At 37.0% G+C, this 26,019-nt stretch overlaps 1 protein-coding gene and 1 non-coding gene across 3 annotated transcripts in view; one reads left to right on the top strand and one right to left on the bottom strand.

Annotated features, from left to right (window-relative positions):
• Positions 1-26,019, top strand: part of SPHKAP (SPHK1 interactor, AKAP domain containing) — a 201,968-nt gene that overhangs the window by 88,872 nt on the left and 87,077 nt on the right. The gene's annotated exons all lie outside the window — the stretch shown is intronic.
• Positions 9,037-9,143, bottom strand: LOC114005289 (U6 spliceosomal RNA). Its single transcript, XR_003547169.1, has one exon. It is a non-coding gene; the product is annotated as a U6 spliceosomal RNA (small nuclear RNA).

Consider the following 26,019-nt stretch of genomic DNA (forward strand, 5'->3'; position numbering starts at 1 on the left):
CTTGGGTCAGAAGAAGAAGAAAAATTGGCATTAGGAGTGAAAGTTGAGAATAGATTGAGTCTCATTTGGTTGAAGTAGAAGAACTGGCATAACATGATGGTGTGGGCTGTATTTGAGACAGACCTTGTAAAATGTACGGAGTTTAGATACATGGAGTTGTGAGAAGACCAGCAGTTAGCGTAATGGTTATGTCACTGGACTCCCACGTAGTCGACCACGGTTCATGTCCTGGACCCAGTGGCTTAAACTCACACCAGGCATGTGTGTGTGTGTGTGTGTGTGTGTGTGTGTGTGTGTGTGTGTGTGTGCCTAAGATCCTGAAAAGAGAATGGAGGAGAAGGAATTGTGGCGTGGCCATCCCCCTTGGGGCGTGATTTCTTGCTTTCTGTCTCTCTGTCTCTCTCTGTCTGTCTGGCGAGTGCATGCGCCCTATAGCAAAATCCTCTAAAAAAACCAACCAAACAAACAAACAAACAAAAAAAAAACCAGGCAGCAGGATTATTCTGAGCAAAGTGGCACGTATGAAAAACACAGAGTAGACACAGGGATTGATGCTGGGAGATGGGTGGCAGGTATAGGAATGAGTAGGAGGAAACACCACTGGAAAGAAAGGTTGAAATTGTAGGTTAAGGATGTCCCTTCCAAATAGTAATAAATATAAATGAATTCTCTCCCATATGCTCCAGCAGGGTCTCCATTTTACTCTCTCCTCCTACTATACACAATTGAAATTGTTGAGTTGACAATATGAGAGTTAAAAAGAAATAGTCAGAGGACATGTTCGCTCACCACAAAGAGAGACAGAGCAAAAGAGAAGGAAAGAGAGGAAGTGCCCTCCTCCATGTCAGATGGTTATGACACCAGCCCTTCTACTCCATTGCTCCTTTCTTTTGGAATTTTGGGCACACCTGGCATGCTCCTCATGCTGCTGGATCTTGGACTCAAGCAGCATGGTTGACCATGTGGGATCCAGCCCCCTTAACCACCAGGCCACGTGCTGGCACATGAGGGTCCTTGCAGTACATTTAAATGTGACTCAGGCTTTGTTACCAAATATGTTCTTTATTTTACCTACCCCTTTAGATTTGTCATGCCCCATTGCAGCAAAAAGTATCTCCCAGATATCAAAGAACATAGCAAGATTAAGAAATTAAGAAAATTAGGAAATTGAAAAATGAAAAAGTATGAGTAAGAAAAATGAAATGAAATCAGGAACATAAATAGTATGTGAAACTGTTGCTTTGAAATAGGGCAAAGTTTTGCTCTTTACTACTGGCAAGCAACACAGGGAGGGACGAAGGGGGTCTACTACATAGTGCAAGTGTACCAATTACTCTGGAGCAATCCCAGCCTGACCATTTTAACATCTGTGGAAAAATTTTACTGTGAATCCTCACAAGGTGACACCATAACATTGTTTATTTCACTTGGCAAGCCAATATCTTCACAACATGGTTCACTTTATTTGGCAAACTAATAGCTTCATTACAACATAGTTCAGCAGTGTCCCCAGTGCTGAATGGTAGCCAGATATCAAAGTATAATCAATGAGTAGTTTTAAGTGGGATCCAAATTTTGTCATGCAGGTACAGTCTTTATGAATTAGCTTAATCCAAGAAGGTTTGCAATATTTGTACTAGAAGTGCTTGTTGTCTGATCTATGAACCCCCAAAACATGGAAATATTGCGTGTATGAATGTGTGTGAATATGCATTTTTATTGGTTTCCCCAACACCTATCACTCAAAAATTATTAAAAGCACTAACTTGAAGAAATGAACAGATGTAGGGATTTAGGGATTTCTCCAGTGATTGGATGGCAGGGTATTGAGAGTTAAATGATCTGATCAATTTCTGGAATTAATGTTTTGCAAACAAAATCATCAAGGTAAAACTGTTTACATGCATCATCATTCTAATACTTGAGTTAGCTGACCATATTTTCAGAGGTTTAATACAAAAATTCGAATCTCTGTTTCTCTTGAAAGTAAGACCCAACAGCAGTATTTCTGCTTTCCGATATGTCAATGAGCAACGAGAAATGAGTAGAACCAAGTGCTCCTGTTTTCTTCCCTTCATTTTTGACAAAATGAGTGATACATGTCTGAAAAGTGAGTCAATTATTTTTAACAGCTTTTTTTTTTCTGAGATATAACTCACATACTTTGCAGTGCACCAATTTAAGTGCACAATTGAATAGCTTTTAGCATACTCACTGAATTATGGATCCATCTTCATAATCAATTTTAAAGCACTTTTATTATGCCAAAAAGAAATTTCATATGCCTTAGTCATTGTTTCCTAAGAATATCTTCTTTTTTTTAACTTATACAATGTCTTTATTTTTAGCATTGAGAAAATACTGTACCATTCTAAGAGCTGTAAAAATGAACAGCTCTGAAGTAGGTACTAGTAGGTTAGTAGATGTTTTGTTTTTTGGGTTTTTAAAATTTTTTTATATACATTCAATCCCATTATTTAGCTTACAAAGTGTATCTTCTTACCCAGGTACAGGGAACTGCTAATCTACTTTTTGCCTCTAAAAATTTGTTTATTTTCTGTTTCTACAAAGTTGTCTACTCATAAAATAGAATCATTCAATATATAATCTATTTTGTCTGGATTCTTTCACTTAGCATGTTTTCAAAGCTGATCAATGTTGTATTATGTATCAATAGTTCCTTTATTTTTATTGCTGAATAATATTAGATTGTATGGCTATGCATTTTACTTATCCTTTTATAAGTTCAGGGAAAAGTGTGTTGTCTCCCCTTTGACTAATGAATATTTATTTACAAGTTTTGTATGGACATATATTTTCATTTACGAGTATAAACTTCAGAGTATAATTTCTAGCTCATGTAGTAATTTGGTATAACCATTTGAAGAACTGTTGGGTCAGTTGAGGATGTGTTGGTTAAAGCAGCTGGATTCCACATGGCCCGCAGTTCCATTAAGTTCTGTACTCAGCAGCTTGAGAAACACATCAGGCATGTGTGTGTGTGTGTACCCAAACTCCTGACAGGAGGGAGGAATAGAGAAGAAAGAATTGCAGCATGACCATGCCACATTGTGGGGATGGGAGTGGGGTGGGATTTCTCACTTTCACTTTCTCTCTTTCTCTGTCTTACTCTGATAAGCAAATGCATCCTGAAACAAAGTAAAACAAAACTGCCTAGCTATTCGCTAAAGCAGCAGCATCATTTTACATTTCAAACAGCAGTATATGGCAGTATATCTATTTTTTGTATATATCTTCACCAAACTTGCTGTGTTTGCTTTTTTTGGTTTTTGTTTGTTCGTTTATTTTTATTGCAGCATTATTTTTTTTCAGAGTTTTTGGTAAATTCATTAAAGGTTACACTTCATACTATATTATATAGAGATCAAAACAAAGGATTTTAAACTATTGATATTAAAAAGGTAACTTACAGAAAATTAAAGGTAAATGAATAAAATCAGTGATATTTGGAATCTAAACAGCACTGGTTACTATTTTTTTTGTTTTTGTTTTTGTTTTATTTAATTATTTTTTTCTTTACTTTTTTTCATTTCATTTTCTTTTATACATTCAACCACATTATTATTTGTCTTACAAAATGGATATTTCAACAAGTCAGCATTTCTCCATAGTACAGTTGATAAAAATTACAAAATATCTTCAACAGGTAATACCACATTTCTTTGTGCCATTAATGCTGTGCCTCCGTATTTTTCTTCTAAATGTCCTTCCTCGATCCTCCTCTTTCACATACACTGTATGTGGTATTTACATTTATCTACTGTGTTTCTGTATCCTTTAGTCAATTAGTTTTGGTCATACACTGTGGACACTCAGCATATATTAAGTGGGAACATACGATGCCTCTCCTTCATAGCCTGGCTTGTTTCACTCAGCAGTAAATCTTCCATATTCATCCACTTCCTATCAAAAGCCAGGGTTTTTTTTTTATGGCTGAATAGTATTCCATTGAGAATATGTGCCACAGTTTTTCTCTCCATTCATCTGTTCGTGGACATTTAGGTTGTTTCCTCAACTTAGCAATTGTGAATAGTGCCGCAATAAACATCGATGCTAGAAAAAAGTGGAACATTTGTGGTAGGCAGTTAGCTAGCAATGACCAGGCAGCCCTAGGAGAATAGCAGAACACATGTCACATCAATCACAGTTTATCAGGAGTTACAACCAGATCTTCCATGAAATGCCTTCTTCTCACCTAGCCCATAGCCCATTTGCCCAAAGGTGAGGCAAATACCATTTTTCTTACTTGGTACCTGAGAAAGACATGTAGAGATGATTGTAAACTTCCTTCTTATCATTCCTCATAAATACAAAAAGACCCAACCAGATATTTTAGTCAACCTCCTGATTCCCACTGAGGCAATAAACTAATTGGGCGGTTTATGCTAATTAACTCTTCTTTGAAAGTTTTTGTAGAATCCAGAGGTGAAGTCATCAAGGCCAGGGCTTTTCTTTGTTGAGAGGTTGTTTATTACTGATTCAATCTCCTGACTTGTTATGGGCCTATTCTAACTTTCTATATCCTCCTGGTTCAATCTTGTTAGATTATTATATGTGTCCAGGAATTTGTCCATCTCATCCAGATTGTCTTGTTTTTTATTTTGGCATATAGTTGTTCATAATATCCTTTAATGATGTTTTGTATTTCTACTCTGTCTGCTGTTATATTGCCTACTTCATTGCAGATTTGATTTACCTGGTTCCTTTCTCCTTTCTTCTTAAAAGTCTCACTAGTGGTGTATAGATTTTGTTTATCTTTTCAAAGAACCAGCTGTTACTTTCATTTATTCTATGTACAGCTCATTCATTTTCTATTTTATTTATTTCTGCTCGTATCTTTATTATTTCCTTTCTCGTGGAGTTTTTAAAATTTTTTTGCTGTCACTTTTCCAATTCTCTGAGGCATGATGTTAGGTGACCCATTTGCCTTCTTTTTTTAATTAATTAATTTATTTATTTTTTATCATCATAATCTTCTTTATATTACATTGGATTACATATAACTTTATAGTGTATTACATTTGCTTTTTCAAAAGGGAATGCCATGCATGTCAGTCAGTACAGAGACATTAATCTCCCCACTTCAACATTCAATATCTTTTCTATGTTTTCCCCAATCATTATTATTATTATTCTAATTACTTTTTAAAACAGTCAATCGCTATTTCTCATTTTGCTTGTAAAAATACTTTGCCCATCATGAAATACTTCTCAGACCAATCCAGTTCAGAATACTGTACATGTCAACATCAACAGTTAATAAGCCATATCTGTTTCTCACTAACATCCTGCCTCTCTATTGTTCACTTGCTATCTTTCTCTATCCTCTTCTCTTCACTTCCCCCATTCCACTCTGTCCTATTCTCATTAAGTACCTTCACTGCTTTTATGTCCTCCAATTTTTTGCTCTCTATCATAGAGTGCGGATATTTGGTATATATTGAGTGGATACATACAATATCTTTCTTTCATAGCCTGGCTTACTTCACTCAGCAATAGATCCTCCATATTTGACCACTTTCTATCAAATTCCAGGGTCTTGTTATTTTTTATGGCTGAGTAGTATTCCATAGAGTATATATACCACATTTTTCCAATCCATTCATCAGTTTGTGGACATTTAGGTTGGTTCCATGTCTTGGCAATTGTGAATAATGCTGCAATAAACATTGATGTGCAAGCACTTTTCTGACTGAGCGTTCTCCTGTCTTTTGGGTAAATACCCAGAAGTGGGATTGCTGGATCAAATGGTAGTTCTATTTGTAGATCTTTGAGGAACCTCCATATTGTTCTCCACAGTGGTTGAACTAGTTTACATTCCCACCAACAGTGTAGGAGGGTTCCCTTTTCACCACATCCCCGCCAACACTTATCACTTTTTATATTCTTAATCTTTGCCATTCTGACAGGGGTTAGGTGGTATCTCATTGTGGTTTTTATCTGCATCTCCCTTATGATGAGGGATGTTGAGCATTTCCTCATATGCTTTTTGGCTGTTCGTATGTCTTCCTTAGAGAGACTTTTGTTCAGCTCACTTTCCCATCTTTTAATCGGGTTAATCATTTTTTTTCGCATAAGGCACTTGAGTTCCCTATGTATTCTCGTTATCAGTCCCTTGTCTGAGGCATATTTAACAAAAATATTTTCCCATTCTGAGGGTTGTCGGTTCACACTTGTTACTGTGTCCTTTGCTGTGCAGAAACTTCTTAGTCTAATATAGTCCCACTTGTCTATTTTAGGGATTATTGCCTGTGCTTTGGGAGTCTTATTTAAGAAGTCTAACTGTCTTTCCTTCACATATTTAGGCGCACCTGAGTTGGGTGTGTAGATATTTATAAGGGTTATGTCTTCTTGCTGGATTACCCCATTTACTATTATATAATGCCCTTCTTTGTCTCTTCTTACAGTCTTTATCTTGAAATCTATTTTGTCTGAGATCAATATCGCTACTCCAGCCTTTTTTTGATTTCCATTTGCATGGAATATCTTTTTCCAGCCCTTGACTTTTAGTCTATGTATGTCTTTATCCATAAGGTGAGTTTCTTGTAGGCAACAGATAGAGGGTTTCTCTTTTCTTATCCATTCAGCCAATCTATGTCTCTTAACTGGAGAATTTAATCCATTGATATTCACCATTTGCCTTCTTTCTGTCTTCTTATTTGCACTAATTGCTATGAACTTTCTTCTTATGACTGCTTTAGCAGTGTCCCAAAGATTATGGAAACTCATGTCCTCATTGTCATTGGCTTCCATGAATCTTTTTATTTCAGTCTTTATTTCTTCATTAGTTGTGAAGTTATTCAGGAGTACTTTAAATAGTTTCCATATATTTGAGGATTTTTGAGGATTTCTCTTAAAATTAGACTCAAGTTTAATTCCCTCATGGTCAGAGAAGATGGTAGATATAGTTTATATGCCTTTGAATCTGTAGAGGCTTGCTTTGTGCCCTATGACGTGGTCAGTCTTCTAAAAGTTTCCATGTGGGGGTGAGAAAAAAGTGTATCTCATGGTTTTTTTAATGGAAATTTCTATAGATGTCTGTTAAGTCCACTTATGGTATTGTTTAGATCCTTTATCTCTTTACTTATTTTTTGTCTAGATGATCTATCCAGAGGGGATAGTGGGGTGTTGAGGTCTCCAACAATTAGTGTGTTGCAGTGTATCTCCCCTTTTAGATCTAACAGTCTTTCCTTCGCATATTCAGGTGCTCCTGTGTTAGGTGCACAGATATTTATAAGCATTATATCTTCTTGATGGATTGACCCTTTTACTACAATATAGTGCCCTTCTTTGTCTTTTTGAACAGTTTTTGTGTTAAAGTCTATTTTGTCAGAAACTAGTATGGCAACTCCAACTCTTTTGTGGTTCCCATTTGCATGAAAAACCTTTTTCCAACCCTTCACTTTCAGTTTATGTATGTCTTTATCCATGAGGTGGGTTTCTTGAAGACAACAGATAGAGGGTTTCTTTTTCTGTTTTTTGTTTTTGTCTTTTGTTTGTTTGTTTGTTTTTTCCATTCAGCCAGTCTGTGTCTCTTGATTGGAGAATTTAATCCATTACCATTCAATGGTATTACTGATGTTACCAGATCTACCCCAATGTTTAAGTTGGCTATTGCCATGGTTGACTTTTCTTTCTTTGTTTCTGGCTGTTCATTCTTCAGTTTTCCTGGAACAGTATTTTATTCAGTGTTTCTTGAAGAGCTGGTCTGGTGTTGGCAAATTCTTTCAGGTTTTGTTTGTGTGAGATTTTAATCTGTTTTTCCCATATGAAAGATAATCTTGCAGAATATAATAATCTTGGTTGAAATTGTTTCTCTCTTAACACTTTTGATACATCTTCCCATTCTTTCCTTGCTTGCATTATTTCCATTGAGAAGTTCAGTGTTGGGACCAGCGGTTAGCGTAATGGCTATGTTGCTGGACTCCTATGTAGTCGACAGTGGTTCAAGTCCTGGACCCAGTGGCTTAAACTCATGCCAAGTGCATGTGCATGCATGCCCAAGATCCCGAGAGGAGAATGGAGGAGAAGGGATTGCAGTGTGGCCATCCCCCCTGGGTGGTGCTTTCTTGCTTTCTGTCTCTCTGTCTCTCTCTGTCTTTTGGGCAAGCGCACATGCCCTATAGCAAAAACCCCTCCAAAAAGAAAAAAAAATTTAAAAACCAAGTCTGGTGTTAGTCTGATGGAATGACCTTTGTAAGTCACTTGTTGTTTCTTTCTTGCCAATTTTAGTATCTTGTCTTTATCTGTGGTCTTCGCCAGTCTGGCTTAGATATGCCTTAAGGAAGATCTTCTGGGGTTGATTCTATTTGGGGTCCTTTGTAGTTCTTGGGTCTGGATGTTTGAGTGCCTCTCTAGATTTGGAAAATTTTCTTCTAGGATTTCATGGAATAGATTTTCCATGTCCTTATTAGTTCATTCACTTTCTGGGATACCAATTATTCAGATGTTAGGACATCTAATGGAATCTAGTATTTCTCATATATTATCCTCATTTCTTTTTTGTTACTTTATCTTTTTGGTGGTTTTCTCTAGGTCAGAGGTTTTATCTTCCATCAGAGATTCGATCTTGAGCATGGTCTAATCGACTTTTAATACTTTCTAGAGAGTTTTTAATTTCCTGTATTACAAACTTCATCTCTAATAGTTCCATCTGATTCTTTTCTTAGCATGTCTATTTCTTCTTTCATGTCATGGAAGAACTTCCTAATCTCCTTTAGTTCATTGTTTCTTTTCTGTTCCAATTCATAGAATTCGGTCATCATGAATGTTTTAAATTCTTTCTCTGACATTTAGGTAAATTCCTCTGTTTTTTGATGGAGATGTATTTCCTGGTTTATTGAAACCTGATGCTCTTCTTCTACTTCTAGCTATTGGTAGATGTATTTGCTTTGGAATATGTTTAGGAGAATGTTTCTTTGACTAGGAGCAAGTGTGTTTGCCTTTTGCTGTGGACCGATTAGCGCCGAAGTCTCTCCTCTGTTGTGTTTAGCAATGTGGTCCGAGGAGAAGTATAAAAATATGGAACGCTTCATGAATTTGTGTGTCATCCTTGTGTAGGGACCATGCCAATCTTCTCTGTATTGGTCCAGTTTTAGCATATGTGCTGCTGAAGCGAGCACTCCTCTTCCTTTTTAATATGGTATGAAACTTATATATACTATATCTGTGTATGTTCTAAATCCAACAATACATTGTTATAATTTTATGTCTATTAAAAAAACTGAGAGAAGAAAGGAGCAAATGTATATATTTATAGAGTTGCTATTTTTACAATCTTTGATTCTCTTCATTTATTCCTGTGGTTACCATCTGGTGTTATTTCCTCATTCCAATACAATTCTGCTCCTATTCACTTCTTTTATAATATTACTGTCAAATGAATTACATTTCCATATATAATAGGTCAAAAATAGAATTTATACATTACATTTTTATAATATTCTTTTGTTATTCTTGTTATTTAACAATACAACACATGCATACATGTGTGAGAAAGAGAAAGCAAAGCATCTGCTACAGGGCTCAGTCATTCCACAAGATCCTTTCTCTAGTCCTCTGGCCTGCCAGGATCCTGAGCATATATATGTGTATTTATATATATGCGCACACCCAGCATGCTTCTAGGCTGACTAGTTTGGGACTTGAATCATGTTTGACATGTGGCTTCCTGTTGCATGTTTGGTATGCTATTGGCTATATCACAGAGACTGGGCATAATATTGCATTTTAAATCAACCAAGAAAAAAAACAAAAAAGGCAATTTTTAGCCAATGGTAAAGTTTTCAGATATTGTTTCTTTGAATTTCTTTTGCTTTATTCTCTTTCTTCTCTCCTGATATTCCCATTACATGCATATTGGTGAACCTAAAATATCTTATAGGATGGGAGAGTGTTGGGTTGCCTTCCATAAAATCCTTGGTTCTTTGGGTCCAGACCACTAAAATTGGAGACCTGTCTGTAGGTGCAAAATAAAGCCACAACCACAATAAAAGTAGGTAGAAAAGAGAATTTAATAGGAAAGAAAGATTTTAAAAAAGAAGTACTCTCAAAAGACCTTTGGGTGGGCAGATTGTGAGGTAGCAACTGCTGTGTTTGGAACTAGTTTAGGTGTTATTTTTATTATTAGAGGTGATAATGAATATTTAACAGTGGGATGTCTGTCATACTACCTATGTCCTTTGTTTGAATTTGTGGGCTTTTTCCTGCACTTGTGCATCTCTCTCACTGGTGAAGAATTTGAACAATTTGATTACCTAACTGTGCATGCCCAGTGTGAGCAATGATGATTAGGAGCATCTTAATTAGCATAAACCGCCCAATTAGTTTATTGTCCCAGTGGGAATCAGGAGGTTGAGGAAAATGTCTGGTTGGGTCTTTTTGTATTTATGAGGAATGATAAGAAGGAAGTTTATAATCATCCCTACATGTCTTCCTCAGGTACCAAGGAAGAAAAATGGTATTTGCCTCATCTTCCTGGTGCCATGGGCTGGGTGGGAAGAAGGCATTTCATGAAGGGTCTGGTTGTAACTCCTGATAAATTGTGATTGATGTGACATGTGTTCTGCTATTCTCTTAGGGCTGCCTGCTCATTGCTAGCTAACTGCCTACCACAAATGTTCCACTTTTTTCTAAGTCTCTGTTCTTTCCATTTTCTATTTTGCAAATTGCATAATGTTTACTAATCAGTCTTTAAGTTCATGGATTCTTTCTTCTGCCAGTTCAAATCTACTGTTGAGCCAACCCATTAATTTTCACTTTGGTTGTTTTACTTTTCAACTCCAAAGTTTCCATTTGGCTCTTTTTGATAATTTTTATCTCTTTATGCATCAATATTCACTATTTAATAAAACATTATCTTCATGTTTTTCTTTGTCTCTTTAAACCAGTTTCCTTTAGTTCTCTGAACATATTTATAAAGGCTGTTTTGAAGTCGTTGTCTGTTAAATTTGATGTCTACTCACTCTGACAGTAAGTTTCTATTGCTTGCTTAATTTTTCCTGTGTATGAATTTCATGTTCCTGTTTCTTTGCATGTTTTATAAAGTTTTGGTTAAAAGCTGGGTATTTTACATAATATATTACAGCAACTTTGGATAATGATTTCCCTCCTCGCTCTCTAGGGCTTGTTTTTTTTTGGGTTTTTTTTTGCTTCATTTTTCACTTGTTTTATTGATATGGCTAATTTATATTAGCTAAGTCTATTTCTCCCTTGCAGTGTGAAGACTTTGGTGTCACTCCTCTGAGGTCATAGCCCTGCACCCTTGAATGGTCACCTAATCCAATACTGATTTCTTGTTTTTTTTTTTTTGTTTTTTTTTGGGTTTTTTTTTGCTTCATTTTTCACTTGTTTTATTGATATGGCTAATTTATATTAGCTAAGTCTATTTCTCCCTTGCAGTGTGAAGACTTTGGTGTCACTCCTCTGAGGTCATAGCCCTGCACCCTTGAATGGTCACCTAATCCAATACTGATTTTAGGAGAGCCCCTTGCTTTCTTTGATCTTTCTTTTCAGTTTCATTTGGTATTACACCCCTGAGTGTTAGAATCCATTTTTTACCAACTGATTGCTCTATTGTTTATAACAATGCCCTGGGGTGAAAATTCCCCAGCAGTCTGATCCAATTAAATTCAGACAGGGTAGCTTTTGTTGTTAGTTTTTGAGTTTTGTTCTGACTTTGAGAGGACTCTTCTTAGCTGTCTTTATCCATAGTTGTCTCTAGTAAATGAGCTGGCCTATGGTTTAGCTTGTTGCTCTTAATTAAGAGGTGATAATATTTTTAAGAGTACTGTTAGGCTTAAACTTCCTTAGACTAAGTTTCAAATAAACTTAGCTCCTTTGAAAAGAGATTCAGAGTTCTTATAGACTACCTTGCATCCTGGGCAAATTCTCTGAGCCACTACTCTGGGAATTAGGTGGAGTTGGATTATCTTCAAATCAGCTTGGCTCTCCTGTTATGAAGCCTCTTCCTTCGAGCAAACTGGAGTTAAGAGTGGTATAGCCCTGGTGTTCTCACCTTGCTACATCTGGTACCTCTGTTTTAGGATGTGTCTCTGGAAAGGAAAAATAAAGCCTCTGACTTACTGACTTTACTCGCCAGGAATTTAGTCTTCTTACTTTGGACTTCAAAAGGACAAAGGATTTAGACCAACAAAGACCCTCTGCCCAGATTTCACCCTCCTGCTCCCCAGTCTAATCAGGAGTCAAGATAAGCCAATCAGCAGTCATCTGCATTTGAGTTCCCAGTGGCCCCATTCAGAAATTTTGACCACTGAAGATTTTTCTGCCCAGACTTTACCCTTCTGCTCCCAACTCTAGCCAGGAGTAAGGTTAGAACACCCTACTTATTCTCTGTGTCTCTTTCCATCTCTCTCTATTTTTAATTTTTTTTAAAAAAACTTAGCTCTCTGCTGTTCTTTTGTCTTTCTAATTCCTACCTTTCCCCCTGCCTCCATAGGATAAGCCAATCAGCAGACATCTATATTTGAGTTCCAAGTGGCCCCATTTGCACGGCATGCTAGGTTTTCGTTTTTTGACAAAATTTTTTTCTTTTCTTTTTTTAATTGTCTTTGTCTTGTTTTTTTTCTTTGTTTTTTTTTTTCTATTCTTTTTCCTTTTCTTTTTCTCTTTCTCATTTTTCTGCTCAGCCTCCATACACTGATTTTCCAGACAGTCTAGGTTCTCGGTAGCCAAATATCTGAATACTTTTAGGGTCAGATTAATCCTCAATTTTCATCAAATAGGTTGTGCAAAAAGAGAAAAATGGTACTGTTTACAGACAGCAGGTCACCTCCTTCTGCATTCCTTTGACTGCTCAGACTTAACTTCAAAAAATAGGAAAAAGCATATAATCCATCAGATGACCAGAAACCACTGCAAAGGCACACAAAATATGAGAAATGAAGAAAATATCTCTCTTCTAATGGAAAAGAATAACTCCTCTTTTTCCATGAAGAATACAAGGGAACTCACAGAAATATAAGATAAATAATTTAAAACAAAGAATCAAACAAAATTGTTAGAGATGAAGGCTGTAATACAGGAAATCAAAACCTTCCTCAAAAGTATTAAAAGCAGATTAGATCATGCAGAAGATCAGATCTCAGATATAATAGATAGAATTTCTAACCTAGAAACATTCACCAAAAAGCCTGAGAAAATAACTCAAAAACAGAATAACATGCGAGTAATACTAAGTACCTTTAAACATCGAAACATCTGGATCATCGGTATCCCAGAAGGTGAAGAAATGAATAAGGGTATTGATAATCTATTCCATAAAATCCTGGAGGAAAACTTTCCAAACCTAAAGTGGTGCTCAAATACCCAGACCCAAGATATACAAAGAAGCCCACATAGAATCAACCAAAGAAGATCTTTCCTGAGGCACATCATAGCCAGATTGAGCAAAACCACAGACAGAGACAAAATACTAAAATTGGAAGAAAGAATCATCAAGTTACTTTCAAAGAATATGCCGTAAAGTCAACATTGGACCTCTCACTGGAAACAATGCAAGCAAGGAAAGAATGGAAAAATATATTCGAAATGTTACGTGAAAAACAATTTCAATTAAGAATACTATACACAGCAAGATTACCTTTCATATGGGAAAAAAAGACAAAAGCATTCTCAGATAAACAAAACCTGAAAGAGTTTACCAACACCAGACCAGCTCTCCAAAAGTACTGAAGGGAGTGCTACAACAGGAAAACTAAAGTCAGACACACAGAAATAAGGGTACAACAACCAACCAAGAGAATGGTCAGCTTAATGGTAGAAGTTCAATGTTAACTTCTGGAGTTTAAATGGAAAGATCAGATCGCAGTAACACTGCAAATTTATAGAAGAGAGATTAATTACGTGAGCCTAACTAGTGAAATAGATTTTTTTTTACTTTGGACTAAAACATTACTGATTTTCTTCAATGCTTTGATTTCCATATTTAAGGATTTTTGTCTTCTCTTGAATAGTTGATAGATTCATCTACCTACTATTTGAATTGAATCTTAGCCTTTTTCCTGGCTTTAAGTTTTAAGCAAATTTCTCTTAACATTTTTTGATTTTGATCTATTAAAACTAAAACCTTTTTGAAATTAAAAAAAACATTTAAAAATATCTATTAATACCTATTTAATGACTGCAGCAAATTATATAGCCCCAGCCAGGAAGGTGCTACTTTATAATATATTCACTCTACTTATTGAGATTTATGCCTAAAATCAGACATGTGTTCATAAATATATATATGTTAGCAGTGCTTGCCATTTAAAGTCTTTAAATCAATTAAGATCTTTTAAAAAAAACATTTAAAAATATCTATTAATACCTATTTAATGACTGCAGCAAATTATATAGCCCCAGCCAGGAAGGTGCTACTTTATAATATATTCACTCTACTTATTGAGATTTATGCCTAAAATCAGACATGTGTTCATAAATATATATATGTTAGCAGTGCTTGCCATTTAAAGTCTTTAAATCAATTAAGATCTTTAGAAATCAATAAAATGTGGAGGAAAAAAGGTATGGAAAACAACTGTACATACCAGGAACAGTGAGAAAAGGAGGGAGTTGCCAGAGGGTGAGAGGTAGGGAATCAATGGGGGGAAAAAGGAAAATATATAAGAAACAAGAAATAGAAAATTATTTGTTGATGATAGCATGTATGATAATAGCCTTGATTGAACTAATATACAATATATACTGGATGGAAAAATCTCATTTTGTATACAATATTGATGTACAGTGAATGACTGTAAATAAATAAATAATTTAAAAAAAAAAAAAGGATAAGAAACAGGTGTGAGTTCTAGTTCCCAGTGAAAAATGATAATTCTTGTTTGGAAGCTGAGGAAAGAGAAAGCAATGTCTTCTTAGCACACATGCGATGGAGTTTTTGTCATGTTGACCTGGGGATAGAGGGAAGGCAGAGAGAAGGGAGTGGATAATGGCTTAAATGCCACAGACTTCCTTTGTTCCAGCTGAATTTTAGTGGATTTTCTTGAATGACCATGTCTTAATTTTCTATAGGCCCTTAGGACAATTTCTAGAGATTTTTTTTTTTAATTTATACTTTTTGTCAACATTTCTTGTTTTATTGTAAACCTGTTCCTCAGAACAGCTGTTTCTCCTCACATTATTGTCCCAGACCTAGGATTCACTACTTTTTTTCTGATGTCCTGTTCGTTTCACTCCATGTTACTGCCTGGCTCTTGGAGATGTTTTATTTTATGACCAAGGCAATGTTTGTAAATCTAGAGTCAGAAGTTTATGTATTCAGTTAAAGGCAGCTTAATATGCTTTAGCAGTCAGCCTTTTTGAGAATACAGCTGACATTCCTCATGAAAATCAGGGCATCCGATGTTCCTGAGGAAGAACATTTCATATCCGTGTAAAGTTGACAAGTGACGGTCAGCCCCCTAGTGCAGCAGTTCAGCCCTGCACAAAGGGAGCCAGATCCCACATGACAAATGTATTGAAAAACATGACAAGTGCATGTGCATTCATGTCCAAAATCCTGATGGGATGGAGAAATGTGGGGGTGGGGGGGTACTGATATGACCAGACCCCGTGGGGAGTGGTCTCTCTCACTCTGTCTCGTGAGTGCATGTACCTAATGAAAAGTAAAGTTGACAGTAAAATTGGTGGAGAAAGGCAAGATTTTTCTCAGAAAGAAAAAAATTGGGGGTTCCTTGTAATTAAATGGAGTCTATTTTAGAAGATGCTTTGGTTAATTTTGTTCTGAAAATATTTAGAAAGTATCACTTAATATCTAGAGCAGTCATTAAAAATGTATTAAACAAAACTGATCATTTAACTATAAAAAATGTAATTTCAAAATGATCCCACAAAATAAAATGTTCATGAACTGTCCCCCTTGACATTACATGCATCAACTGGCAGCATAGTTCTTAGCTAGAAGCTGCTTAGACCTTAAAGGAGGACTGCAAAAGGATGGTAAGTGTTGGCTACCTAAAAGCTCATCATTCTCTGCAGCACTAATTGAATAGCCGGCCATGTTGAATTATGCCACTCGCCTGCTTCAATATAATTGTGTCTTCAACTTACAAGGGAGTTCAGTCTTGTATCCTTGAAATCATCATTTTTATTTAGTTTTCAACCAGAAATTCATGGATAAATATGTATATTTTTAAAATGAAGAAATTTAACTGCAATTTTTGTCTAATAACATCAATAAATAATGTAAGGTAGTTAGTGCAGGCCAAAAACAAAACAAAATAAATTGATTTTAAAATTAAAAGTGATACTTCATTTATCACCACAAATTCCCAAGTGACCTGGACTATGTGAGCTCCAAAGCCAAGATTTTTGCTATAGAGAGCATGTGCCCTCTGGAGAGACAGAAAGCAGAAAATCAGCCCCCCATCCCCCAAGCCGGGGTTGGGGGTGGGGAAATGGCCATGCTGCAATCCCTTCTCTTCTATTCTCCTGTTGCCTTTTGGGATTTGAGGCATGTAGTCACATGCACCCAGAGCTTCAAGCACCAGGTCCAGGACTCAAACCATGGTCTGCAACATGGGAGTACAACACTTTAACCACTATAGTACCTACTGACCTGGCTACTTCCAATTTTAAGATTCTTTCCAAATGCTTATTCATTGTTCTTGAAAGTGCAGTATTGGAATAAAGTGTTGTTTTGCTTAATTAGTGAAAGCAGTGTAATTTTGCTGCATATGTATGATTTTTCTTTTTAACTGACCTTCAGCATGGTGTTCTGTTAACTCAGCAGATTGTTTGACACTTAGTCTGTGAAAAGACATTCACTTAAATTATCTAAAAGGCGAAAGAACTGGGAGCGTATTTTAGGTTTACCTTTGTAATTGCAGAGGGAACTCATCAATCAATGCCATAATCTTCAAGTTACTCTCATGACTACTTGATTTTATTGAATATTTTTCTTCCTTTAGTGAGTTTGTCCAAAAAGATGGTCTTTATCTTTGCCCATTCTAACCCTTTCTCATGCTTCACATAGTAGAGATCCCTTTTATCTAATGAAAAAAGCAAAAAATTGGACTCAAGTCCTATTTATGAACTTGGAAAATGAAGGAGAAATTAATTTGCTTAGAAAAAGTTCACTTGGGTTTTCAGCTTATGAAAGCACTTTTCAAATTTAATCAATGTTGAACATTTCAAAGATTGCCTAAAACAAAGCTCCATATGTCATTTAAGATGGTAAAGAAATAATGAATCCCTGCGGTGCATGAAAATTTTCATTACGTTGTTTGTCTGAAAAAAATACAAAGAGACAACTTAATAATAAACAATATTTATATTCAACTATGTAAAATATGAAGTGAATGGATCTGATATTTTCATAATGTGTTGCTAATTATGGGGAAAATTTATGCCGCCTTTAAGCTTCCTTTAAATCATTTGTGCAGTAATTTCCTTACCTTTCTATTTGAAGGCACATTCTCTTATTAATGTCCTAGTCAATATTAATATTTAAAATTCAAAATATGGTAATGCTAATTACCCATGCAGGAAACAATTTGTAACATACACTTCCTACTAGTGATGAAATGGTCATTGTCCAATCATTCTTTGGAGAGGCAGTTAAAGGCTGCTTCCTCAAAAACTGTTTCATTCCCTCAGCAACGTCCAGTGGGCACTATTTATTAAGGTGGCAAGATACTGCCCATTGTTTTATTTGGGCTTGGAAACACATGAGAAGGAATGAGAGGAGGAGATACAGCCTTATTAAGATTTATTGTTTTCTATGAAGAAATAGTTTTCTTATATTGAGAGAAATATTGAATGACTACTTATACTTAGAAGTTCTGTGCAAAGTAATTCGCTTCCTGATAAAGGAAGTGTCCAAAAAGAGGCAGTGTAGAAGCATAACCACATTATCATAGAGCTGATTCCCACATCAAGTAGATGATGATGGCAAAAAGACCTTTGTGGGTTTGTCCACTCCAAACTTACATGACATCATGAATCATTTCAGTTTAAAAAAAAGGGGGAGTTGAGGGGCCAACAGAGGGTATGGTGGGTGGGGTACTAGACTCCCACATGGTTGACTGCAGTTTGAGCCCCAGATTTGGCAGCTTTCTCTCTCTCTCTCTCATCTGTTTCTGGTGAGTGCATGTGCCTATAGCAAATTAAATAATAATAATAATGGTAAATAAAGTTAAATAAATAATTCTTTTTGAAAAAGAATTTATATTTATTTAATAATTCTGGTCTTCTAAGGTCTCTGCTTAGCATAGTAGGTGGATATATGAATTCAGACATTTTTGCATGGTAAGAATGACTAGTTTATCCTGATGAGGCTAACTTAGATGATATAGCCACATCAACAGCTAGTAAATGGCGAATATAGGAGTAAGACTCAGACAATCTAAGATGCCACTCTCCTAGTCCTTGCTGCACTGTCTTCACACCATACATAGCTATATATATATATATCCCTGTGACTATATGACAACTAAACTATATGCTTATTCCTTTTAATGCAGACAGAGGGCTCCTTAATTACAATAGTGATTGTTTAGTTATTTCAGGAACTTGCATTCTTCTTATTGATACCATTTTGGTGTCTTTCTGAGTATATTTCCGCTCTCTTTTCACCAGTTAATAATGATAGCTTTACTCACTTGTATAATGTTTTAATTCACAAACTGCATCTGCTAATATCTTACTGAATTTTTGCAGTTTTTTGCTATGAAGTAACCTAAATAGATTTTGTAAGTGAAGATATGTGCATGGGTGTTGAAAGGGTAGATGCCTGTCCAGGACTTAAAGTGACAGAATTAATTCCTCAATACAAGTCTTCCAAGTATAAATGTCAAGTACTCTCTTCCTGTCATGTCATCTGCCAACTGCAGCAATAATTGAGAAAATAAAATCTTATAATTCCATATCTTTAATTTTCCAGAGCAGCAAATGGCAAAACATTAATTTAATTTATTCATTTCCTTATTTTAATTAATAAAATTATACACATTTATAGTGTGCAACATGTTGTTGTGAAATCTTTATACATTATAGAATGGCTAAATCAAACTGTTAATATATGTATTATATAACATACTTTGTGTGGTAAGAACATTTAAAATCTATTCTTAGCAATATTTAACAATATAATAAATACACTGCTACTAACAATAGTCACCATTGGAAACCAGCAGTTAGCGTAATGGCTATGTCGCTGGACTCCCACATGGTCGACCGCGGTTCGCGTCCCGGACCCGGTGGCTTAAAACTCACGCCGGGTGCGTGTGCGTGCGTGCCCAACATCCCGAGAGGAGAATGGAGGAGAAGGGATTGTGGCGTGACCATCCCCCCTGGGGGGTGATTTCTCGCTTCCTGTCTCTATGTCTCTCTCTGTCTGTCTGGCGAGCGCACGCACCCTATAGCGAAAACCTCTCAAAAAAAAAACCAAAACAGTCATCATATAGATAGATTTGTTGAAATTATTCTTCATATACTATATAAATGAAATTTCATATCCTTTGATCAACATCTCCCCAACCATACCTCTACTCTCTGCCCCGATAACTATTCTGATCTCTATTTCTATGAGTTCAGCTTTTTCACATTCACATGTAAGTGAAATCATGTGGTATTTGTTTTTCTGAGCCTGGACTTTTTCACTTAACATAATGTCCTCCAGGTTTATCCATGTTGTCACAAATGACAGCATTTTATTTTTTATGACCAAATAGATTCCTTTGAGTATACATACCACATTTTATTTATTCATTTGTTAATGGGTATCCAGGTTGATTCTGTATCTATTAGCTATGTAAAAAAAGATCATACCATTTTTTATGAGAGTTTTTTTGTTTGTTTTTTGCTATAGGGTGTGTGTGCTCTCCAGAAGACAGAGAGAGAGACACAAAGTGAGAAATCACCCCAGGGGATATGGCCATGCCACAATCCCTTCTCCTACCTTCTCCTCTTCAGATTGTGGTCATGCATGCACACGCACCCGGTGTCAGTTTTAAGCCACCAGGTCCAAGACTTGAACCATGGTTGACTATGTGGGAGTCCAGTGATGTGACCATTACGCCATTTGCTGGTCCCTCCATACTGTTTTTTATAATGGCTGTACTAATTTACATTTCCACCAACAGCATGCAAGGGTTTCAATTTTTCCACATTGTTCCCAACACTTAACTTTGATCTTTTTGATAACAGCCAATCTAACTAACGGGTATGAGATGATATCTCATTGTGGTTTTAATTTGCATTTTTAATCTTAATTTGCATTTGACAATTAAAGGTGATAAGCATTTTTTCATATACCTATTGTTCATTCGTGTATCTTCTTCTGAGAATTATTTAGACCTTTACTCATTTTTAAATTGAGTTATTTATTTTCTTACTTTGAGTTATTGTTTTCCTTATATGTTTGAGATATTAACCCTTTATCAAATGTATGATTTGCAAATATTTTCTCCTATTCTGTAGGTTGTCTGTTTCATCTGTTGATTGATTCCTTGGTTTGCAGAAACTTTTAGTTTGAAGCAATCCCATTTATCCATTTTTGCTTATGTAGCCTGTGTTTTAGGGATCATATCCAAAATATCATTGCACAAGCCAATGCCATGGGACTTCCCCCTATGTTTTCTTCTAGTATTTTTATACTGTCAGGTCTTTCATTAAGTCTTTAATTCATTTTGAGTTGACTTTTGTATATGGTGTTAGACAAGGGTATGATTTTATTCTTTTGCAAACATGTCATGGACCAAGGATAGACTTGCTGCTGAAATTCTGGGGAAGACTGATCTGGTACCTGGGTCAGTAGGTGGGGGGTTGTCCTTAAGTCTAGGTTTATAAGGTTAGGCCTTCTGATTACGTCTGTGGGGATGGGTTATAAACCTGAATGCAAAAAAGGTTGGCCCACAACATGTATCAATGGGGGCTGGCCTGAAGCCTGAGTTCACAGGGTATGACTTGGCCTGACATCTGGAACCACCGGAAAAGGCCTATAAACTGAGTCTACAGAGGATGGCCTGGCACTAGGGGGTGGGGGTGGGGGCTGGAGCCGCAATTCTTGGGAGTAGAACTAGGCCATTTGTTTATGGGAACTTTTTTGGAGCCTGGGTCTGTACAAGTGTTCTTGGAGCCTCAGTCAAAGGAGTCTGGTCTGCCACTGAGGTTTATCAGCGTGGACTGGACTCTGACACTTGGAACTGAGGGCTATAGGGACCAATCTGGTATCTGGAGTTAACCTAGTTTGGAAGCCAGTGTGTAGCCTGGGTTTGGGAAGGGATAGTCTGGTACCTGAAACCATAGGGCCGGATCTGTAACCTGGGCCCATAGGTACCCACCTAAAATTCATGTCTTTTGATACTAGCCTAGGACATGAGTGTGAGGTGCTGACCTAGAGGTCAGGTCCATGATGGCTGGCCTGGGACCTAATTATACAGTGGTGGTCCTAGAGCCTGGGTTTGTGAGAGCCATTCCAGAACTTGGTATGGGGCATCTATTTCCTAAGTCTACTGGAGTGTGCAGATATAAGATCAAGGCTAGAACATAGAATCACTAATATTAGCCTAGCACTGGGCAAGCCTGAAGCCTGTGCTCCCATATGTTGAGTTGGTGTTTAAGGCCAAGAGCAACAATATGGTGCTAGAAGAGGCCTGAGCCTTGGGTCCATGGTGGCCAGCCTATTCCCAGGTGTGATTGGAACCCAAGGCTACTAGAGCCAGACTAGCTCTCAGGTGAATTTAGAGCCTCAGTCTATAGGGGCTGGCCTGCTACTGGGCAACCCAATGCCTAGAGCCACTGGAGTGTGCTGGTACTTGGTAGACCCAGAGATAAATTCCACTGGGCAACCTGGAAGCTAGGGCTACTGATATTGCCTCTATGTGGGATGGGCTTGGAAGCTCACTCTTCCATTATTAGCCTGGAGCTTGAGGATCACAGTGGCTAGCCTAGAGCCTGTATCCACAAGGAGTAGCCTAGAGATTAAATTCAAGAGTGACAGCCTGGTGACTAAATATCCAGGGATTGGCTTTGAGCTATGGTAGGCCTGAAGTCTAGGCCTTTGAAAGCCAACCTGGTATGGAAAGATGTCTGGCACCTAAGACTATTAGAGTCAACCTGGTGGTAAGGAGGCCCAGAGACCAAGTCTACCATGCAGGCCTAAAGCCTGAGTCCTTGGGATTCAGATCAGAAGTAAGGTAGGGGATAGGGATATAGGCTCAGTCCAGGGTAGGGATACATACCAGCCTGCCTTATGGGGCTATGAAAATCAGTCTCAAACTAAGTTTTACTGGAGAAGGCCAAGTGTTAGAATTCAAGGCAAAATCTGATGCATATCTCCCTCTCCTTCCCCCACCTAGAGAGTAATATCATTTCTAAATTCATCAGTGAGCTTTTGTTTTTGTTTTCATTGTTTTTTAATTTTCTTGCTAGACCCAAAGACTATAGTCTCTTACCTAGCTTCCTTAGCTCTTATGAAGATATTTTCTAACAGTCATTCCTCATCTCTCTACTTCCATGAGGTTATTATTTTTATATTAAAAGGTCAGGAAATAAGTATATCATGAAGATACTGCATGCCCAGTGTTCACTGCAGTACTGATCACAATTGTTAAGATATGGAATCAACCTGAGTTTCCATAAAAATAATGGAGTAAGAAAATGTGATGGGGCAGGCAGGTGGCTTGGTGGGTAAAGGAGCTGGACTTCCACATGCAGTTTGAGTCCCAACCTGGAGGTTTGCTTTCTCTCTCTCTCTCTCTCTCTCTCTCTCTCTCTCTCATTCTGTCCCTCTCTGGTCAAATAAAAATAAATAAATAAATAAAATCTAGTTAAATAAAACAATTCTTTAAAAAAAGAAAAAATGTGATTTTGCACACACATTCCAGATATTATGAAGGATGAAAAGCCTGTCATTTGACACTAAATAGAAGAGACTGGAGGATATCATATTAAGTGAACTAAGTCAGATACAGAGAGAGAAATAAGTGTTCTCCCTTATATGTGGAAATCTCAGTTTTTGTTTTGTTTTATCTAGAACAGATGTGCTCCCCAAAGAAGCACTACCCAGAAGGACTGACCATGCCACAGTTCCTTCTCTTGGGATTCTGGTACATAAGCACACTTACCTAGCATTTTTCTTTTCAGGCTGCTGGGTCCAGAACTCAAACCACACTGTTGACCATGTGGAATTCAGCCACCTTAACCACCATGCCACCTGCTGGCATAATCTCAGGTCTTTTTGGCATCAAGTATTTGAAGGATTTCACTCTCCACCATTAAGACTTTTATTGATTGGTCTCTGCTCCCCATTACCTAAATTCATCATTTGTTTTGAAGTCATTATCAAAACAACCTTTTGGTAACAATTTCCCACATAGTCTCCTATTGTAGTTTCCCTTTAGTAATGTCTTTCTTTGCTTTGTCTACTATCTTCTCTAATTTAACTACTCAGAGTGTTCTAGGAAATTACATGTTTCACGGCATTTTCTCTGACTTACATCTAAGAATAAGACAGATGTATTGCCTTTTCTTTTCTCACCGAAGAGTAATCTGGCACCCTTTCCAAGAATGATATTGGTTCCTAACTTCTTTTTATTCTCAAAACTGTAATTACTAACAATATTTTTAGTCCTGTATACCCTAATTTGCCATGCTGTCTCACTGTATCCTTCTAGTAGTAACCTACTAGACATTGCAAAAACCACCAAAAATGTTTGATATATATTTTGCATTTCAGAGGATAAAATACTGGTCAGTCTTCTAAAAAAGAAAAACCAAGCACTTGCTTATTCAAAGAGAGTGTAATCAAAGAAAACAACTTCCTATTGCTGAGCCTCAGAAAATAGGAAAATAAATTTATTTCAGAAAATAAATCAACAGGGGCATCTCACACAAGTTCTATTTAAGTTGTTACTAATTTTGAAAGACAAGCACATCTGTATGTGCCAAAAGAGTATGGGCTAAAAGCTTACTGTATAGACCAGCAGTTGGCACAATGGCTATGTCACTGGACTCTTATGTAGTCGATTGTGGTTCGAGTCCTGGACCCAGTGGCTTTAAGTTACACCGGGCATGTGTACACGTGTGCCCAAGATCCCAAGAGGAAAATGGAGAATGGAATGCAGCATGGCCATCCCCACAGGGGGGTGATTTCTTGTTTTCTGTCTCTCTGTCTCTCTCTCTCTGACGAGCTCACGTGCCCTATAGCAAAAACCTGTCAAAAAAAAAAGCTTATTGTAATTGTGGCACAAGGGAAATAATGTAAGTAATTATAAAAGCCATCTCATCTTTGAGATTCATTCTTGTGATGATAGTCTGTAATTTTTATTTACTTCCATAATTATGTTCTTTCTACTTTAATATCTTTATGCTATTCCCTGGAGGTACAGTGGTGACTGGAATAGACCCAGCCTCTCCTCTCTTAGAGCCAATATATTCTTGGCTTTGGAATAGAATGAACTCATTTTTCAGGACCAGCAGTTAGCATAATGGCTATGTCGCTGGACTCCCACGTGGTAGACCACGGTTTGCGTCCCAGACCCGGTGGCTTAAAACTCACGCCAGGTGCGTGTGCGTGCGTGCCCAAGATCACAAGAGGAAAACGGAGGAGAAGGGATTGCGGCGTGGCCATCCCCCCGGGGAGTGATTTCTCGCTTTCTGTCTCTCTGTCTCTCTCTCTGTCTGGTGAGCGCACACACCCTATAGCAAAAACCTCTCAAAAAAAAAAAAAAAAGAATGAACTCATTTTTCTTTGATAATGTTGGTTATCACATACTGGACAGAAACTTGATTGGTAGGAATACAAGTTTTTGATTAATGAGAGAGGGAGAGGAGGGAAGGAGAAAGAGTGAAAAAAAAAAGAAGAAGAAAGGAAGAAAGGTAAGAAGGAGGGAAAGTGTAATCTCAAATACAATAAAAGCAGGGTCCCATACTGTCATCAGAGAACTTTTGAAAACTTCAGCTAATTCAAGATTGATTTTCTCATGGGCATTAATGTTGAGTACAGATCATGGCTATGGAATTATATCAATTTATACCCATTATAGATATTTTATATTTAAACAAATTTAATTACAGTGTATATTTATAGTAATTTTTTGCATTGCTGACACTTCTTTTTAGCTTATCAAAAATACAATCTGCCTTAGCCCAGACACTGGCTTGCCTTCAGGAGCACATTACTGAAACTGACCTTCTGGTTAAATCTGCAGCAGTTCATTCTTGTCCACCTGAATAGTGATATTTGCAAACTGAACATTGAACCTGTTTTGATGCTGCTGATGTCATTTACATTGTATCTATATGTCACTAAGTGACTCTCTCCTACATTAACTGTAGACAATTTGGCGTGGTTCTTTGATCTTCCTCAAGTCACTGTCAGTTAACTCCAGATCCAAAGTTATTGACTTATGCTACTAAAAATATTTTACATAATGATCGGAGTAAATGCTAACGTGACATTTAGTGAACCCACTCAGAGAGGGACCAATGTATGTAAGTCCCCATTTTGTGTGGCACTAAGGGCAGAGGGTCTATTACCAGATAAAGTGGAGTGACCATGTGACAAAAGTTTAAAGGGTTCACTAAAACAACCTGTTTTATTTTTCATTTGTTTGTTTTTGCTATAAGGCACATGTGTGTGCCAGAAAGAGAGAGAGAGAGGGAAGTGAGAAGCCATCTCCTAGGGAGAATGATCATGCCACAATCTCTTCAACTGAAGGTCTTGTCCCGATTCTGTAATTCATATGGTGTATTCCATGTCATACCAGCCCTGTCTTCACATCATCCAGTCTCTTCTCAGGATTTTGGGAACATACATACATGGGACCAGTGTGATTTTCAAGTCACTGAGTTTGGGACTCAAATCTCACAGTTGGCCTTGTGGGATCTAGTGCCTTAACCTCTATACCAACTGCTGGTCTCAGAATAACCCGTTTTAAAATTATGTAATTATTAACATGATTTAATCTGAAGAGGACTGTGACACATTTAAGAATCCGAACAATATATTCACAGCGAGGTATAAGACTTTTG

This window comes from Tupaia chinensis, unplaced genomic scaffold (genome assembly GCF_000334495.1).
Source record: "Tupaia chinensis unplaced genomic scaffold, TupChi_1.0 Scaffold000066_1, whole genome shotgun sequence".
NCBI classification, from domain to species: domain Eukaryota; kingdom Metazoa; phylum Chordata; class Mammalia; order Scandentia; family Tupaiidae; genus Tupaia; species Tupaia belangeri.